Here is a 17,688-nt window from a genome sequence, read left to right as displayed (position 1 = left end):
TAAGAAGACTGACAAAAGAGGGAGAAAGAAAAGAAGATATAACGAAACACGCAATAATGTGGATAGGAAAATGAAATTATGAAGCAAATAACGGGGAAACAAATGCAAGCAACAAAAACATTCACATAAATGTACATAATGTTTTGTTTATCCATGAAATAGCAACAAAAACTGTGCTACAAATTAAGTGACAATTTTTATGATAAAATCTGCTTTGTTTGCACGCAGTTTCACACGACAATGGTGTCATTTTGTATTAATAAACATTCAAGGTGAATGCGGTGGGAATTACACGTCCATATACTTACACACCAACACTCATCCATGCAGTTATAATGAGAGCGAATTGGTCAACACAAGTATTGCAAGGACAAATTGTGTTGTGAGGTTTTGAAGGTTATGTTGAAAAAGAAACTGTTAGCTAATCGATTATTGGGTATGAAGTTGTAGCACATTTGGCATTTGTGTGTACATATTTACAAAATTCACAATTTACAATTACCGTAAACAAATCAGAAAACGACTGGGGAAAGTAAGCACTTTAACGACTTTTAAATTTCACAAACAAAGTGAACTTGCATGAAAGCAAAGCTCATAATTAATACTGCTTAGCCAAGAGATTACGAGAGAGGGACTTTTATACAAATTCAAAATTCTAACTATATTGCAATGAATTTTTTATAAATATATAAACATTTTCCGTGTGGTTTTAGAAACAGAAGGAATTTTTTGTTGTTTTATTTTTCATTAAAGTTTTTATCGAATAACATAAATATTATTAATTAAATTTAAATTCTTTTTATTTAGTAGTAATACCGAATGTAAAGTAAAGAAGCCGATTTAAATTTTAACAGGTTCGTAGTAAACGGGTACGATCATAGCAAATACTGAACAAATGTCTATATTTCTGTACTCTCACACCATGCTGCAGGTGGGTATATGATTTTCTTTTCCAAATGGTAGGAATACCAAGAGCTAATTGGTACTGACATAAAGTTATGTATGGAGGATATACATATGTACACATGTCTGTTGGGCGCTCACAAATATTGGAATTTTTGCTGATGATTTGCTTAACAATAACTCAAGCCATATAGTAAGTAAAAGGTCGGCTGCTCTGATTTCAAAATTTCAAGTTGTTATTAATTATATTTGCTATAGAAAGCAATATGCCAGTGGTTTGCTTCAAACTCCGAAACAACAATTGCAAATTGGGTCCAAAACGAGATGGCCACCAATTTTCACAAGAGGATCTTGTTCAGAGATGAGGCTCACCTTTGTTTGAATAAGTACATTAATAAACAAAATTGTCGCATTTGAAGCGATGATAATTTTCAAGCCATAGTTGAGATCCAGTAACATTATCAAAATGTCACTCTTCGGTGTGCTCAATGGGCAGTGGGAATCATTGGTTCATATTACTTCAAAAATGAAGCCAGCCATAAAGTAGAAGTCAATGGGGAATGTTATGGAACCTTGAATAAGGACATTGTCGTGTCTAAATTAGAGGATCTTGATATGGACGACCTTTGATTCCAACAAGGCGATGCTACATGTCATAGAGGCAATGAAACGATCAAAGCAGATATTAAAGCAAACTTTGAGTGATTTCATTATATTGATCCGGAGTGTATTTTGAGAAATGACTGTCGACTCTGGAGAGATGACGATACAAGTCTTGAGCTCACTAACTGTTAGTTAAAGGCAGAATAGGTAATGCCTAACCGCTTTTTCAATGGCATTGAGTGCCTTTATGATAAGACCAAAACAAAATCACAGGTAATACTGTAAAGCCGATGTTCTGGAAAGGAAATCTCTATCACCTGGTCCTGCTATCAAAAGAATTGTAATGGATCTGCGCTCCCTCTTCCTGTGTGATCTTCACCTGGAGCATAAAAACGCCAAGTAGCACTAAAAAAACTTTTAGGGTGAGTTGAGAAAAATTTCAGAAAAAAGCACAAAAATAAAACTCTGCAACATGTTGCTGTCATTTGCAACAAAAGAGATTGCGCATTTATGAAAAGTATGTTGGAAAAAAGTTCGCATGAACAGCGGGGGCGAAAAAATGTTTTTCTTTGATTCCGCAACTGTCGCACAGCAAATACCGTCAGTTGTTACTGTTAGTGCTTCGGTTGCAGCATTGACAGTTTGAGATTAACGTGTTTTGGAGCTTTTGCTCATGCCCAGAAAAAGTTGTGGCGATCACTTGGTTATGAATACCGCTTATATGGCCGAGTGGAGCGTCGAGTGTGGTCATTTTTGGGAATATGTGCACATGCTCACACACATACTTATACATGCGCGTTAAATTAATAGGTAATATAACGACAAAAGCTGATTCAATGAGTAGCGTAATTAATATGGGGATATCGTAAGAAAATTTCGAAAGTGGGTTTGAGTGAGGGCTAACCGAAAGTGTGTACAATAAATATCTTTGTATTTGTGTTCATTTAGCTGAGGTATGAGAGCTGACTTGTTACTTATTAAATCGTATGTCAAAGCACGTCATAATACAATCTTACTCATATTGTAAGTATATCTATGTATGTATATTAACATAAACTTAACACCATTAAACAATGACGGAAGATAAATGGCAACGAAATTCCAGTTTATGCTTGAAATTTTGCGTACAGAAATATGACAAATACAATGTTGTAGCGTAAAATTAGGCGTCGAAAATGTTGTTTTTGGAATGCGCTCTAACTCTTTATGAAAACCGTTTCAAAATTGATTATATTGTTTGTTGGAAAAGATTGCATTATTATGGTTTCATACAGTCAAATCCCAGTCTATTGTTTCGAGAAATTTTTATTATGAAAACTTCCAAGAGAAATGATTTTCCCCAATGTTCCATACCGAAATTGTTAAAAACTCCAGTAAATAGATGAACTAGTCACACAGGATTTTTTGAAATATTAATTTAATTATTTTTCAAGAGAATGACCTTGGAAGCTTTATGACATCTGTATATACTTATCCTTTATCAATTAATTACTTAAAACATAAATACTTTTTTCCTTAGCTTATTTAATGATTTAGTTTCCATTTAGTAATTTTGGTATTGGCACTATGCTAACTAATATTTGTTCTTTTTTCCAGGATTTAATATATAATACTTATACTTGTTTCGGTAAGTTTAAATAAATATATAAATAAAAACTAAAAAGTAAAGAAGCCTTTATAATTACCAATGTTAGCCAAGAACATCCAATTTATTCCAAGTCAGTTGAAAATTTGTTTAAAAAATAATTATTCGTGTAAACGTTTTTGAGGACCAGAAATAACTAGTATTTGGAAAAATGTGTAAAAATTTCAATAAACTTTAAAATATATTTAGGTCTGTACAGAAAAAATGGTAACTGTTCTCCAAAAGCAGTAAAAAATATATTTAAAAGCCTTAGAGGATTCTTATAAAAATATTGCGTTAAAAAGTGTTCTGAAGACAGATTATATCTTTATATATCAATTGGAACCTCTAGAGCTTTTCACATACACAATTATGACAAGTTGATTTGTTTTAATATCAGATAATTTCCCTAGTTTGCTAAAAGGAGCCAAGTGTTTTAAACTTAGACATGCAAAGAAGAAACAGAAGAATATAAATGTTTTCAGACAAGTCGAACAGAGGGAATTATTCAAAAGTTACTCTTTTTCCTCCTACTTTATTTACTTGATATAGATTTTTCTATTCCACCCAGCATTAGTCGCAACTAAAATATTTTAAACGCTAATTATTAGTTTTTTTGAATTTCTCCCTCCACATCAGCACAAAAGCTGCCACGGTCCAATTTCATTTGGTGGTTACTTGTATCATTGCGAGTCAAATGGATAACGAGTTCTGTTGCAGTTATTATGGATTTCGAGATTTAAGGGTTCAATATTATTGGATCAAAACAAAGATTCCTCACATGATCCAATAAACATTTAGTCTACTATATAAGAGTATCTGTTATGAATCATTAAGACAGTGCACATTAACAATTACTTCAAACGCGTAAATAAATGGAAAATGGATGTTTAGAAATCCATGAAAGAATCACGTCACTTCATTTATATATTTCCCTCATCACAAACCAATCATAATGCACACATGTGCTATATTCATGCGGCATTTCATTACAGCTTCGCTTCCTTATCAAAGACGGTATTATAAAAATTACTTTTCCGCTCTCTGGTGCTCTTCGTGAGCAAGCTATTCCTCACTCTGCCAACAAGTCCTCTTCAGTGCTTTTGTTTGTTATGCCTATCTGCCGTCTGTTACCTTGCCACTTTGTTAAGCCGTCTATTATATGCACTCCTTACTTTACCTCGTTTGCTACTTACTCGTATATCATCCATTATTTTTTTTCTATATACTTCTGTTTCAATTTCATTTCCTTTAAGCGCACAGGTGAGTGTCTTATTTAACAGCGACATTTGTTTTAGCAGCAGTGCACTTTAGACGTGATTATCTTTACGTTTGTTGTTGTTGTCGTTCGATCGTGTTGTTGCACAAGTATATATTTATTGTTTTCGCTTGTTGGAAATATTACTTTGCTGAAGTCATTCTTGCAACTTTTACGTGTTGTTTGCTGCAAGGCATTTCTTCTTTCTCCGTTATTTATGTTAAATGTGATTGTTTTGTTTGTTGTTTTTGTTAAATAATTATTTTCAGTGCAAAAACCATGAAACTCCGCTAATATAGGAAAGCTTTGACATATCCATGCATTTTTAAGGCGCTGTTCGTCGGAGCGTATGAGTAATATCAGACGACAGTTTCTCATAAAAAATGTTGCCCGAAATGTATGATAGACATACACCTTAAAATTTCATTCGTCATTAAAAACATTAGTCTTCAGCCTGCATTTTTTGAACAGCTTAGACATAGTAATTTATTTACCTTTTACCTCCAGATTCTTAAATCTTCACTCACAACTGCGTAGACTTGATACACTTCTTTGATGAAATATCGGATTTTATCTACGCTATATATTTATCTTGAATCATATCTTCAGCTTCTCATTTACCTGAGAGTATGCTTAAGATTCTGCTGATTCTGCTTAACAAAGTTGAAGGTGGGGCCTCAAGGTCATTCTTCCACTTTCCTTGACTAAACCCTAACCCAGTTTAGTGATATCTGGTTTTTAAGCTAAGACTCTAACGCAAAAATAAAAATATATTTTTTGAGTTGTAATGATATTATATGATATATTCTAAAGCCCTTATAAGAATAATATCCTTATTTTCTCCTGGTATTGTATAGAATACCATTCCAGCTGTATAGCAAAAGTTTCGCAGAATTATTTAGTTATTTCCCCTGCCACCTTGTACACATACTCATACTTCAATTCATATACGTGAACTAAACATTCAAAATTGCGTGCAAATAAATTTGTTTTTTAACAAGTTGGGAAGTTTAGTGTTATTATCGTACGAGTATTATCTTAAAATATATATAATTTCCACAACGTGCTTAGATGTTTTCTACGTTACCGTTCGAAATTTTTTTGCTAGCAAAAATTTTCTAAATATTTTAATTTTATTTATGCATATGATATATACCTGTGCCCAAAAAATAAGGTGACATTTGAATTTAAACTGCGCGCGTCGAAGGATTTGGAGAACTATTTTTTTTTTAGGTTGGTAGTACTGTCAGTCACATTTATGTCAAATTTCATGTCAAAATATTCATTAGTGTTTGAGATACGTGTCGTTTTGTGTGCTGCTAAAAGTGAGTTTTTCGTTTTTTGCGATGTCGAAATTTGTTGAGCAAAGAATTTACATTAAATTTTGTTTACGGAATCAATTTTCTGCTGCGGATACGTTGAGGATGGTGTAGAAAGCCTTTGGTGATGAGTGAGTTCCAAGCCGGCCGTGAACGTGTCGAAGACGAAGAGCGTCCAGGGCGACCATCAACCTCAACCCACGAAGCTCACGTTCAACAAATCAAAAATTTGGTGTTGAAAACCGTCGATTAACAATTAGAGACCTTGCTGATGAAGTTGGCATATCAAAAGGCTCAGCCAATACCACTTTGAAGGATGTTTTGGGCCTCAAGGGCGTAAAATCTCGACTGGTACCGAAAACATTGAATTTTTTGGAAAAAAGGCGTCGCGTTGAAGTGTGTAACACGATGCTTTCCGACTACCAGGGTGTCATGAGACGCATTATAACTGGCGATGAGACTTGGATCTATGCTTACGACCCCGAAACAACCGATCAATCGTGCGAATATCGTGCCAAAAGAGAGCCGAGACCAAAAATATCGCGACAAAGTCGCTAAAAAATCAAGGTCATGTTGACTGTTTTCTTCGATTATCGTGGTGTTGTGCATTATGAATTCCTTCCAACCGGTCAAACAGTCAACAAGGAATATTATTTGAACGTTATGCGTCGTTTGCGTAACGCTATCCGCCTAAAAATGCCGGAATTGTGGAAAGACAATTCTTGGTTTTTACACCACGATAATGCACCATCCCATACTGCCCTCGTAATTCGTGATCATTTTGCCAAAAACTCAACCCATATCGTTCTGCAACCACCGTATTCACCTGATCTGGCGCCGTGCGACTTCTGGCTGTTCACCAAGCTCAAAAGACCGCTCCGGGGACACCGTTTTTATACGATAGAGATTGGAAAATCCGTTGGCATAAGCGCATTGCATCGGGAGGGTATTACTTTGAAGGGGATGAAATTGATTTGGATTTTTTGGGCACAGTTTATAATATTGCGGATTTGAAATTGGCGCGTTGAGGTACTCGCTCAGGAAAAATTTCTTTTCTAATAAGGGAGTCTGTATGGCAGCTGCATGCTATAGTCATGCGATCTGGAAAAGTTATTCAGATATTTTAGTAATGCTTTAGATAATAATGTTTTGTCAAATTTTGTGCAGAAATTGTGCCTAATAAAACGTTTTCCATCCATCCGATCGATCATTCAGCTTATATGGCAACTATATGCCCTAGTGGTCCGATGTGTGCAAAATTTGAGAGCATTATCACTGAGGGTCTAGTTCGTATATACAAACAGAAGGACATGGCTAAATCAATTCAGCTCGTCACTAACATGCACATATATACATATTAATAAAGCCTTCATAGTTTCCTTCTAGCTGTTAGAAATCTCGTGGCAAACATAATATACACTGTTCAGGGTATAAAAATGTTTCTCATCGAAACAAGAGATACGCAAATCAAACGAATTATCCTACTGGAAACTATATAAAAAACGACCACCTCTCGTAATGCATTTAAACTGGAGAGGTCCAATGGAATAACGCTGAGCCTAATCGGTGATTGCTTCCATTTAAAAGGTCTAAGATTACAATATATTTTTGTTCAGATTCACAGAATTTGGATCAAATTCTACCCTTAAAACTTCAAACTGATGAGCAGTAGCTGAGCAAAAATTTCTCACAGGAAATAACCGGAAATAAACGTAGTATTATTCTTTGTTTAGCGTATGGTAAATGGAAAATCCGAATGAAGGAACTATTCAACACAACAAAACAGAACAAATTCCTCTAAACTGAAAGGATAGACTACGGTGGAAGGCCGATGTGAAGGTGAATACGCAAATGAGGATGTGAAAAGGTCAATGTCAGAAGGGCGACAGTGCTTAGATAAAATGCTGCACAGCGCTACACACAAAGCAAAAGTAAAAACAAAAACAAAAGGCTTATTGGGTGTGAGTGTGTTTGGCCAAATGAATGTGAAAGCAGAAATGTTGCAGAAAGCCAGTTTGTATGCATATATTTACTAACATGTGTCTGTGTGCTTATTAGTGTGTGTGTATATTTGAGTGACCTGGCCATGTGTACACATTGCAACTTTGTGGTTATGCGGAAAACAACTATGCCAACTATTCAGGAACAAACTTTGTGGTAAACCAAAGGGGAAGCAGTCATGCCAAGCAATACAAACACATATATGTACATTCATAGAGTCGAATATACTTATATGATCGATAATTGTTGCATTAAGTAAAGCCCTGTTTTCCTTTGATGCTTCAGTGTGTGCTTCGGGAATACCAGAAAATGTGTTTGTGGGATAAAAAGTAAATTGTTGCCATAATTTTTACATTTGGTTATCATTTTAATGTTTGCAATATGAGTTTGTCATAATTGTGAATCTGGGAATTAATGAGAGGATCGATAAATATTTTGTTGGAGTGAATTGTGGGTTTTTTTATAATTTTTGTTGTCAAGCAAAACCATAAACAAATTAACTTGGATTTAGGTTGGACCAGCAATAATTCCTTTCGAGAGTTAAAAAGTTTCTTCTATGGTAGAGACTTCTCCATCGAGATATAAATAATGCTTATAGTGTTTTCAGGGCTACAAATAAATGACTAACCATAAAAATAGTTTAATTCTTGACTACCTCCATAAAAAGAAATAATATGCAATTTCAATTGCAACCTTTGGTTATTATCTCAAAATAACCGGATCGTACACGGATTTTTAACCAGAAAAAGGCTGACACTCTTCAAACATTTTAACATTTTTTTCTGCCGCAATAACTTAATTCATATTAAATTTAATGATAAAGAAGAAACATCAGACTTTGATATCTATGTATACATGATTCAGTTTAAAACCTGTGTAAAACCAGAAACTTCAATAAAGCACCACAAAAGAAAAAACGGATATCGCTCTCTAACGAATCAATTAATATAAGTCATAAAAATACCAACGAAAAGCCAATAAAAAAACTGAAGAGGATTTCAATAAAGAAGAAGGGACGATAATAATGCCGTTAAATATGTTGCATAAATTAAATAACGAAAGTGAAGCGCAAAGTTACAGTAATCTTAAAAACTTATCCGCTGCAAAATCACAGAATACGCGACACAAAGGCCGTAAAATGTGATAACGAGTCGAAGGAAATCAAAGAGGCACAAGTTGTTGACAGAAGAAGAAGGGAGTGGAACGAGTGTTAAATTTCAAATATTAATAAAAAAGCAACAACAACAGTAATTGTCATTATAACAACATGGTTGCACTTGAGTGGGCGTTAAAAATTAAATGAGAGCGAAGTAAGAAAGTCAAACGCAACATCGGAAGCAAAAATCTTCAGTCTCGAGTCTTGAACGTTTGCAACTCGAGCGGCAATCTTGCTGGCTGGCTGGCATGCTTTGTGTTATACTTGTATGTATTTGTATGTACCTGTATGTACATAACTGCAATCAGACTACTTGTTCACGCTTGAAAGTTGAGACTAAAGTGGCTCATAAAAGACATCAAGTGTACACTCGCAAAAACGCAAAACGGAAGAAGCACCAACACACACACATAAATGTAGAAATTAATCGCCTTGCAACATTTGGCATAATTAAACTTTTTGTCACCCTCTGCTGTCGTACCGTTAAAAGTGAGTGAAATAAGTGTTTGAGAAAATGTAAGGCAGGTAAATAACGGTGCATATTGAACAAACGGTATGTCACATGCCACCTTTGCCGTCACTAAAAGTGATTAATGATGTGTTATTGGTATTGTTGACGTTTTTAAAATTCATGTTGATTATTTTATATTTTGTTGGTGCATTTTGGTTTAACTTGTTTGTTGATTTCGGAAAATGTGAAAAACTCTTTCAAAAGAAGTGTGTAGTATTGACCCGACTGATCTATCAACTATTACCATACCACATACTAGAAGAATCTTCATTAAAGTATCTCACATGCAATTACCAATAGTAGGGAGTAAAGTCAGCCGGATGTTCGAAAATCATGGTACTAGTTATATGGGGGAAGGTATAGCTTCGGCCTAATTTGTCTATTTTAGGCACAAAGATATACATACTTTTATAAGTAAAACGGGTTCTGTAATTTTCATTGAGATAACTCAGATATTGGCCGATATATTCAGCAGAAAACCACCTGGAAGTTCGAAAGTGTTTGTGTTTGTTGCTTAAGGAAGTATTGATCCGATTTCACCCATTTTAGATACACAGAATAACTATTATCTGGAAAGGAGTCTGAATTTCAATTGTATACCTCAAAAGTCAACTTTAAATATTGGGGTCCACGTATTCGGTACCTAGGGGCTTGAACAATTTCGTTTGGATTTGGACAATTTTAGTCATAAGATGGCACACTTTACTTTAAAGGAATTATTATTATAAGGTTTCGGCCTGTTATATCAACACCTTCTTGATTTTCGTACTGGATGTATCAAGTTTAGTCAAAATCCGTCGGTCGTGTCCCGAAATATGTGAGTTCACCAAAAATTGGGCGGTGGCACTCCCATAGTGTAATTTTGACACCGGCTCCATTCCATCTCCCAGGTAAAATTGAATGTCTCTGGCGTAGTTAGTTATTGATTTATTGCACTTTTAGTAGTTTTCAACATCTTTCAATTTCATCCACTTTCATGCAATCGGTAGAAGTTCTTAAAATATTTTCCCTGAACAAATTTGGTTGTTTTAGCTTTAGAAGTTTAAGAGATATGTACATTAAACTATTAAAAAATTATGAAAAATGTTTGCCCTTTGCTACTGCGATCCCCTGTACCAAATTACTGTTTCATATCTCAATTTTGCTTAGTTATGGCACTTTATAGATTTTCTGTTACTGACGATTTTTGGACAGCGCGTGGCAATTGTTGTAACAAATCTATGCAGAAATAAAAATGCCAAAAACAAAGGAAGAAAATTATGTACTTAATAGAGGAATGCTCAAGAAAACTAAATAGATTGGCGATTAAACAATTGTACCCAATCAGTTTGGTATGCCAGTCCACCTCATGTATTCATCAACAGCTGCAGCAGTAGTGATTACTAAAACCAGAAGTGGATTCTTTCTACTTTCGTCATTACGTACTCATTTCTACAACAACTGCAGCTAGCGAATCCTTATTACTGATATACAGAAGGAACTTATTTGCAAGGATTCGCAGCAGAGTTGCAATGCCAGCGTCATAGCATATGGTTACCAATCGTTTTGTGGCGATATATAATATACAATTTTTCAACATATACAAGTACTGTATGCATGTTTGTATGCAGTTTTGTTGCTTTCCGACAATAATTTGATCTGTTAGAGCATGTCTCTCAACTATCTTTCTTTTGAGCATTTTAGCAATGCGTTACAATGCTTTTGCTGATATATAAATTTTTGGTTTCACTTTTGTCTTGTGTTGGTCATCCGAACAATTATGGTTAATTAAGTTGAATACAAACCAATAAGTAAATGAATAAATAGAACTTTGATTTTGCATGCAAACTTGTGGTAAAACAAATATGCATGATTTACAGTAAATTGTGGATTGCTCGAGCACCTTGGTAGAGTAGTAGTGTAATATTATTATTATATATTCTTTCACAAAATAGCCACCAATTACAATAGCTTAATAAATCTAACAATTACAAATTAACGACATTTCAATCTGTACCATCTGTCCATTTCGAAGTTGCGATAACTAGAACTAAAATTGAGGTATCCGGATAAGTCACTTCAAACCATGCTCAAAAATACCGTCATTCAAATAAACAATAAATGTAAATTGATATTCTACTGCGATGAAGTTGAATGGTGAATTTTGTCCATTTCATCTCCTCCAAAGTAATCCCCTCCCGCTGTAATACACTTATGCCAACGAATTTTCCAGTCTTCATAGCACTTGGAAAAATACTCAGTCGTGATGGCCATCAGAGCCTTCTTCGATTCCGTTTTTATATCCTCAATTGAGTCAAAACGGTGTCCTCGTAGTGGTCATGTGAAGTTACATGAAGTTAAATCAGCCGAATGCCTGATGCGACACGATATTAGTTGAAAATGTGTCGAAATGATCATAAATAACCAATGCAGTATGAGATGGTGCAGTATCGCTTTTTTATTTTTATTTAATGGGTCAGTGGTTCAATTCCAGTTACATAAATTATTAGTTGAAAATGTGTCGCATAAATAACCAATGCAGTATGAGATGGTGCAGTATCGCTTTTTTATGTTCCATCTCTTTGCGATAACAATCTGCTTATTGTACCACGTGTGCACTAAAGTTCTTAAAAACATTCACATGTTTACTTAAATTAGCATTTGTACGGACCTGCTGACATACATCCTGTTATCTATAGATATGTTGCAACATGTTGTGATATTATAACAAGTAAGGAAGCGATAAGTTCGTGTGTAACCGAAAATTTTATACTCCTGCTACTTGCATAGATCAAAGACAAGGAAATTCCTTCAGGTGCTAGCAAAACCGTGGTTTCATAAATCACCTCACAATCAATTCCCAATTATATAGTATGTATATTCGTGTCTGCCCTGAAATTTTTTATATAAGAGAAGTTCTAGTTTTCGCACAGTTTGTTTTATGCACAAAGTAATAATATTATGAGTAAACCACGCTTTCTCATTTTCATTCTCACATATTGGCTGAGGTATGCGGTATAAAGTCACCCGGAAGTTCGAAAATCGGCCTATTAGGTATCTGGGGTCTCAGGGAAGTATTGACACGATTCAAGCCGGTTTTTCTTTACCAGATGCTATCATGAGAAAAGCAGTATCTCCGAATTTCAATTATACTATGTCTACACATTTACCGATATTTGTGAGTCAACTATAGGTACAGGGATCCAAATATTCGGTACCTAGGGCTTAGAATTTTTGGTATGTGGTGGCATACTCTAAAGGCATTATTCGAGCAAAGTTTTATTCCTTTATATTAATTGTCTCTAGATTTATACCGGAAAGTGAAAGTATCAAATGGAATTTAAAATTGTGCTTTATGGAAATTGGGCGAGGTTTTACTCCGATTTCGCCCATTTTCGCAATGTGACCAAGTAATGTCAGAATAATGCCACTCGCAAAAATGTAGCCAAAATTAGTCCGGCAGTTCTCGATATAATTTATTTCAACTAAAAGTAGGCGTCTAATGGCCATAGTATTTTAACGCCGACTTTATGAAGTCCTCTTACACCATCTCGGGTGTAAAATTTTATGTTTCCCTATATTTATTCATTGATTTAGATATTGGACAGGGTTATAATGTGATTCCATCCATTTCTACAGTATCGCTGCTAAAGGGATTTGTCGTGGGCGAATTTGGATATTGTAGTTTAAGTTTAAGAGTATAAAAAAAAAACTATTTGTCCACCCCTAATAAAGCCTATTTACATATGTAACTATTCAGTTCCCTGTAATGGCTTTACTATACCAAAAGAATGTTTTTAAAGCAACAATTAATATTTTTAAATTCGGTGTTTCTCCTTAGTATTTTCCTTAAAAATTCTTCAAAAAATGTTGTCCAGAAAAAATTATATAGTACATACATAACACATTTTTATTTGCACTAAAAGCACAACTATATATTCGTTAAAATTTCTCTCGCAGCTCGCACTATGAATTGATTTTGTGACCGCTGTGTCGAGCTATTAATGCAATGGCCTTTGGCACTGCGGTCACATATATATATTTAAATTTGTTTAACGAGCTACAACTACATATATTGATGCCTCATATTAGTTAACATTTTCAATAATTAGGAGACATTTAAGAAGAAAATTAAAAAGAAATAAGCTATACGTTTCCAAACATTACTCATACGCCATGACAAACACCTGTATACAGTTGCACCTTGACCAAATAAATTGAATAATTTAAAGAAATTAGACTCTGACTAAAAAGATTTGAGAGGATCATAAATACCCAATTAGTTATGACACGAACACACTCACCTAATTCTCCTCTGTACTGCTATGCTTTGCTTTTAATTCGGAAGGATACGGAAATAAAATTTAGCACGTTGAGCTGTGTGAGGTTATATGATGCAGATGCTTGGACGATGACAACAACTGATGAGTCGACGTTGCGAGTTTTCGAAGAAAGGTTCTGCGAAAGATTTATGGTCCTTTGCGCATTGGCCACGGCGAATTTCGCATTCGATGGAACGATGAGCTGTATGAGATATACGCGGACATTGACAAAGTTCAGCGAATTGAAAGACAGCGGCTACTCTGGCTAGGTCCTGTTGTCCGGATGTATGAATACACGCCAGATCTGAAAGATTTCGAAGCAGTACCCGTCGAGGAAGCAGAAGAAGAGAAAGACCTCCACTCCGTTGGAAAGACCAGCCGGAGAAGATCTGGAAGATCGCTTTGAATCTCCAACTACATTGTGAAAAGAAGAAACGGCTGGCCCGCTGTAGTTAACTCGGTTGTAGCCTCATAAGCGATGTCTACGACAGTAAAGGAGAAGAAGAATCATTTCCTTGATGGATCAGAGCGTTCTATATATTGATGAAATTCATTAAATATGCTAGATTAGCATTATCTCTCTGTCACATTCGATAGAAACCCTCAAAAATTGGTTTAATGAATTTGACAGTAGTCTATCTTTCTTAGTTTTTAGTGGTAAACGAGGTATGTATATTAAATTTAAAGATTACTGTGATAATAATACATGCCAAATTTGTGAAGATTTCCATTTCAATAACAAAGTTTTCCACACTAGAACAAGAATTGCACTTGAAAAAATTTTCCTCCTCGTGATGGCCATCAGAGCCTTATTCGATTCAGCTTTTATATCCTCAATTGAGTCAAAACGGTGTCCTCGGAGTGGTCATGTGAATTTGCTGAATAGCCACAAGTTACACGAAGGTAAATCAGGCGAATGCGGTGGTTGCGGCGCGATATTATTGTGGCGGCATGATCACGAATAACCAATGCAGTATGAGATGTTGCATTATCGCACTTATTTGTTCAATAAATTCAGATATAGTAAAATTCGAAGAATTCACTTTTAAAGCCTCACAAAACGACGTGTATCTCAAATATATCTATCAATATGAAATTAAGCGTATATATAACTAACAGTACTACCAACTTACGTTGCGAACGGTCTCTTCTATCTTTTGTGATATTTTTTGGACCTTTCACTCGCACTGCTGCTGGAAAGAATTGCTTCCCGCTACCCGCACTTTGAACATGCTTACTTGTTGCTGGAATAGCGCGAGTTAAACTTAATTTCATTAAGTGTAAGGCGGCAGTGACAATCACTCGACAATCTCTCTATATTAAAGAAAAGTGGCATCTTCACAACACTTTATGTTGCAGCGACTGATTCAATTTGCGTTGTTGTAAAGTTACCTCATTAAAATCTGTTTCGGCTCTTAACTAATTTAAGATGTTTCTATGGCTTTTGTCGTTTAAGCGTGCGGATTCGGGTACTTCGTTTCTGAGAAAGTGGAATTTTAACTAAAAAAATGTATTTAATTAATAACTAACTAATAACGGAAAATAAACGTTTAGAAATTAAGTTAGTTGAGTTCCATAGTTGATAGGGACTCACACCACCACTTCACAGGACTACTTTAGTTCGATTCCTGTAGCGATTGATCCCAAGCAAATAAAAGCTCTGTGTATTTCTCTATTCAAGGCTCAGCAGTCATCTGCCATAATAAGGTAATCCCATCAACCTTTATAGCTTACTTCCATCACTCCTCCCTCTGTTTCTCACAATAATTATCTAAATTATCCGAAAATTAATCCAGATGAATGTGGATAAAGTCTAACATAACATTCGTATTTGCTCTTAGAATTTTAAAATTTATTAGTTTATTTTACACAAATCCTTCATAATTTGCTGTTTTTAACTATACAACAGGAAAACTTCGACAACCAACACAAAACTTTTCCAAGCTTCACTTTATGAAACAATCAGAACTTCTGATCTGTATCTTTTATGAATTTTCGTTATGTACCGTTATGTATGAGTTAAAATGCCTAAACCCGAACGTGCTTAAAGGATGACTACTATTAATTATTTAATACAAATCTCATTTACCAAATGCATAAGCGGCCATAACCCAACTTTAACTCTCCAGGCTTTATACGAACTTAACTAAGTAGTATGTGGGGAATTTAAAAAGTGCCGTTAGATGTGCGAGGTTGCTAAATATTTAATCTTGATAAAAGTTTTAAGTTTACGGCCGCACATATATGGAAGGGATGTGTAGTCATTAAACCATGTTGTAAAAAAGTTATTACCAGCTCCAGTGCGCTTTATAGTCTCAGCTAACAATGTGTGCAAGTTTTAATGTTCTTAATATTTTCGGTTGACGCTTCTACCAGCTGTAGATAACTGGTTGAGTTTGACGCGGGTATGACTTAAACTTTGATCTTATACGAGTTTAAAAAATAAGGAATTGTATAGTCATATTGTACGAAATTACTATACATTATAGTTCAGTCTCAGGGGTTTGAGATTGCCGACGAGCGACAAATTAATATGCTATATAAGGCTAAGTCGCAAATTAAGATACAAAAGATATTTGGTATATTGAAGGAGCATCAGTGACTGGAATATATTTGGAAATGGGTGTGGCTTCGTATCAATCGGACATTTTTTTGCCCCTTTTTAGACACAGTGAAACGAAAGCGGTTTAAAACCACAACCTCCGCTTATACGGAAGTTATGATTTACAGTGATTTTCAACCGTCCGATTGGATTTATATCGGTGAACATATTTCATATAATATATATTTCCTTGACTGCAATGGGTTTAGTCCGTTAAATACGTTGGAGCCTGCTAAGGTTTTGGTCAAGATCCAATATACATAAGTTTTCTCCACTCTTTTCTATTCTTTTCCGTATACAACGCTAAGTAGAGAAAACATCTTCATGTTACAGTAAAAATGGCATGCTTTAGTGCTAAAAATTATGAAATCGGTCGATTTGTTCCCCAACACACATACACCCAATAACTGATAAAATGATGGCATTACACAGAAAATAAATCTCAAAAGATTTTGTAAACCTTTATTTGCATGAACTCGGCTGACTACAACATTTACATAAATGGACATAGAAAAAAGACATAAGCTTTCCAAGCAATTGCATTTCCTCTGCTACAGTTTCCATTCTTGTCTCGAAACTGCAGCCACAAACTGAACCCCACACTCATCAGTTTAAGTGATTTCACACCGATATGTCTGAATATAAATGGTTATGTATGTTTAGAAAATATGATGAAGCTTAGAAGTGTGAACAAAGGTCCATTCAAACTGATTGTGCAACAAATTTTGCCGTAGGCACAACATATTTCAACAACATTCCAAAACCTCCTATACATACCCATGAATATATTAGCCTACAAACATATACCATACACGTACGTGTACATAGTCGGTTCAAATCCTTACCCTTTAAACGATGTGGCATTTTATTTGCCTCCTATTTGCCAAATGTGTCCGATTTATGTGAATGAGCAAATAAACGTTTGTATGTGTGTGTGTGCGAGTTTTGTGCACATGTGAATTCATTCGTTCGCAACCGGCCTGTGTCGAGCTATTAGCTTATTTTAGTCTCCCTTGTAAGTATGCCACCAGGCTGAATCATTGCCAAACCGCACATCATCCACAGGCTTAGGACTGCTAAGCAATATGCCGTGCTCAACAATCATACTGCAAAGCATTCGTTTATGCTACAATCACTGCTCCACCGCAATACCCACAATTACACGCTGAGTAACAGATAACCATCGAAATGTATGTATTTGGCTAGACAAACTATCTACATGCATTAGGGTAGACTGGAGAAAATTACTCAGGAATGAAAAATAGATTTATTCTAAGCCTAACAGCGTAGTAGAAAGAGTTCAGGGAGAGATCTCACTCTTAAGTTCTCTGGAGTATAATGTCTGTTATAGATTTTCTTTGGGAACTAATCTAACCATCTTCGGGCGATTTTATGCGTATTTGGTAAGTC

At 35.1% G+C, this 17,688-nt stretch overlaps 1 protein-coding gene across 4 annotated transcripts in view; it reads left to right on the top strand.

Annotated features, from left to right (window-relative positions):
- The window catches only part of LOC126768033 (probable muscarinic acetylcholine receptor gar-1), a 132,210-nt gene that overhangs the window by 35,081 nt on the left and 79,441 nt on the right, over window positions 1–17,688 (top strand). For all 4 annotated transcript variants that reach the window (XR_007669198.1, XM_050485894.1, XM_050485895.1 and 1 more), the window contains exon 2: window positions 3,103–3,133. The gene's annotated coding sequence lies outside the window, so the exon portion shown is untranslated. The remainder of the gene's footprint in view (window positions 1–3,102; window positions 3,134–17,688) is intronic.

This window comes from Bactrocera neohumeralis, chromosome 2, assembly GCF_024586455.1.
Source record: "Bactrocera neohumeralis isolate Rockhampton chromosome 2, APGP_CSIRO_Bneo_wtdbg2-racon-allhic-juicebox.fasta_v2, whole genome shotgun sequence".
In the NCBI taxonomy this organism is placed as follows: domain Eukaryota; kingdom Metazoa; phylum Arthropoda; class Insecta; order Diptera; family Tephritidae; genus Bactrocera; species Bactrocera neohumeralis.
This window is presented reverse-complemented; position numbering and strand designations above follow the sequence as displayed.